This window comes from Apium graveolens, chromosome 2 (assembly GCF_009905375.1).
Source record: "Apium graveolens cultivar Ventura chromosome 2, ASM990537v1, whole genome shotgun sequence".
In the NCBI taxonomy this organism is placed as follows: Eukaryota; Viridiplantae; Streptophyta; class Magnoliopsida; order Apiales; family Apiaceae; genus Apium; species Apium graveolens.
In genome coordinates, this window is record NC_133648.1 from 196000030 (window position 1) to 196002440 (window position 2411).

The following is a 2411-nucleotide window of genomic DNA, read 5'->3' on the forward strand; positions in this document are numbered from 1 at the left end:
AAGGTTCACCAGAGTACCTTTAAAAAAATTATTATTATTATTTAATAAATTCTAAATACATATGACATAAAAAATTAAGTGGAATCAATATATTAAATGACAGAGAAAAAGAGAATTTGCAATAAAAAGTCAGTGGGCCCTAGCATATGGCCAAAATAAGGGAATAATCCATAGAAATACAGATATCATATATTTATTCACTGTGAACTACAAATGTAGTATAAATTTTGAGAGATGAGGCACAAAAATGTGAACACACTTCTGAGGCTCTGTGTATTCTTCTCCTAGAACTACACAAATCAATATTAGTTCTGAAGAAACACTTGAAGAACTTCCGCTTTCGCCTGGAGAAGGAGCTAGTTCTGTTGTGGCCTCTTCCCCATGAATCTAAGAAATAGTGAGAATTCTTGATCTCTCTCAATATCTCTCTCAATTCGAAAATCCATAAAGATCCCGATCTTTATAGTGAGATGCGGGACAAACATCGTTATAAGTTATCCAAGTTGCCAAGAAAGAGTTCCTTTGCACGAGTAAGAAACCGATGTATTTTCACATGTTGCTGCTGAGAGAAAACAGAGAAGAATTGCCGGAAATCCAAGTAAGATCTTATATGTGTGTGTGTGATGAGTGTAGTCTATTTGTTTCTTCATTTATTTTTGGGCCTTCAAGGAGATATCTAATTAATAAATGACATGTCTTCTAGTCAAAAGGCCCCTTGGTTTTTGGTAATCTGTTTATTTTTTGTATATTTTTGACAGATCCAGATGCTGAAATTGTAGCATTGTCACCCAAAACTTTGTTGGCCACAAATAGGTTCATGTGTGACGTGTGCCCGAAGGGTTTTAAAAGGAAGCAGAACCTCTAGCTCCACAGAAGAGGGCACAATTTACCCTCCAAGCTTAAACAAAGTACAGGCCATGAAATCAGGAAGAAGGTTTACGTGTGCCCAGAAAGTGGTTGTGTTCATCACAGTGGGTCAAGGGCTCTTGGGGATCTTACTGCAATAAAAAAACAATTCTGCAGAAAACATGGTGAAAAGAAGTTTAGCTGCAATAAATGCAACAAAAAGTATGTTGTTCTTTGTGACTTGAAGGCCCAAAAAGTATAAATGTGAATGTGGAATTAACTTCTCCAGGTGATTATGATGACACCAACCCTCTCTTTGATTTATAATTAGAAATTTTTCATATTTGTCTATGCATTAATCACATTAATCATAATCATGTTTGCATAAATTTTGTTTGAAAAATTTCTTAGTTTAAAAGTTATCAATTGCAAGTGATAACAATTTCAATGTGGATGGAGGGACTACTCAATTGTTTTTTTACCAGAGAACAAAATCTACAGAAATAATGCTTCCGTTTCTAATCTATATATTAAATAGTAATTTAGTATATTGTTCTTGAGGATACATTTTCTAACTTAGGGTTAGTATTTTGCAGGATATCAGAAATTGGTCAAGGACTCAGGGCAAAGCATCAAGTTGATTTTGGTGACCCTTCTATCTGAAACAACCACATGCAGCAAGAACCATTTTTTAGTTTTCTCTTCTATAAAATTAATCTTTTGGAATACTTTTGTTTCAATTTTCCTTTATTAGAGTATTGAATAAATGATATCCCATTTTGAACTTATTTGATGGACATGATTATGAATATTATGAGTATAAAACTAGTTACCAAATTAGTTACAAAATACCACATGTCACTATCAAGTATCATATTTTCATTAGCTAAATATAAACTACCTGTGAATTCACATTATTAATAGCACCAATTAAATTAATCCATATTGTCACATCACACTTATCAGGTCATTTTATGACAAAAACTTATCCTTACAAATAAAAACTTATCAAATTTTTTAAATAATTTCATTTTTTTTCCAAAATATTTTATTTTAGACCGAACAAACACATTAAATATTTTTTTAAATTTCCAATATTTCCTATTTATTTGTTTGGGCAGTGAAGACACCAAAAAAAATGTAGATATTTTTCACAGCATTATTAATAAGGCTCCATATGTTTTGCAAATTATATCACCTCAACATACTTTATAAGATTTCGATATAAAAAGTAGTCTTCTTTCTATTTAAAACAAATTTGGTTTTATAAAAGAATTTGGTAGCATCTATGTTGTTTATTGTCGATTGCAACCTGAAATCAAACCCCAATAAACATATCACTTTTAAGTTCTATATACAAAATAAAATTTAACAATTATGTCCATTTCATAGAGTGCAACATTGAACTACTGATAATTAATCGAATAAAATTTGATACGACCTTATCATTTATATACGATTCCAATCAATTCACATTACTAGTCTCAAATTTTATAAGCTTGTGCTTTCATACATATTAAACCTAAATTTATAACTGAACCAAATGATCAAGGACGTTGTTGAGA

At 31.0% G+C, this 2411-nt stretch overlaps 1 long non-coding RNA gene across 1 annotated transcript; it reads left to right on the top strand.

Moving 5' to 3' along the window:
• The first annotated feature begins 250 nt into the window (after positions 1-250).
• LOC141706137 (uncharacterized) lies at positions 251-1652 on the top strand. Its single transcript, XR_012568663.1, has 3 exons — positions 251-598; positions 759-1135; positions 1443-1652. It is a non-coding gene; the product is annotated as an uncharacterized LOC141706137 (long non-coding RNA).
• The last annotated feature ends 759 nt before the right edge of the window (positions 1653-2411 follow it).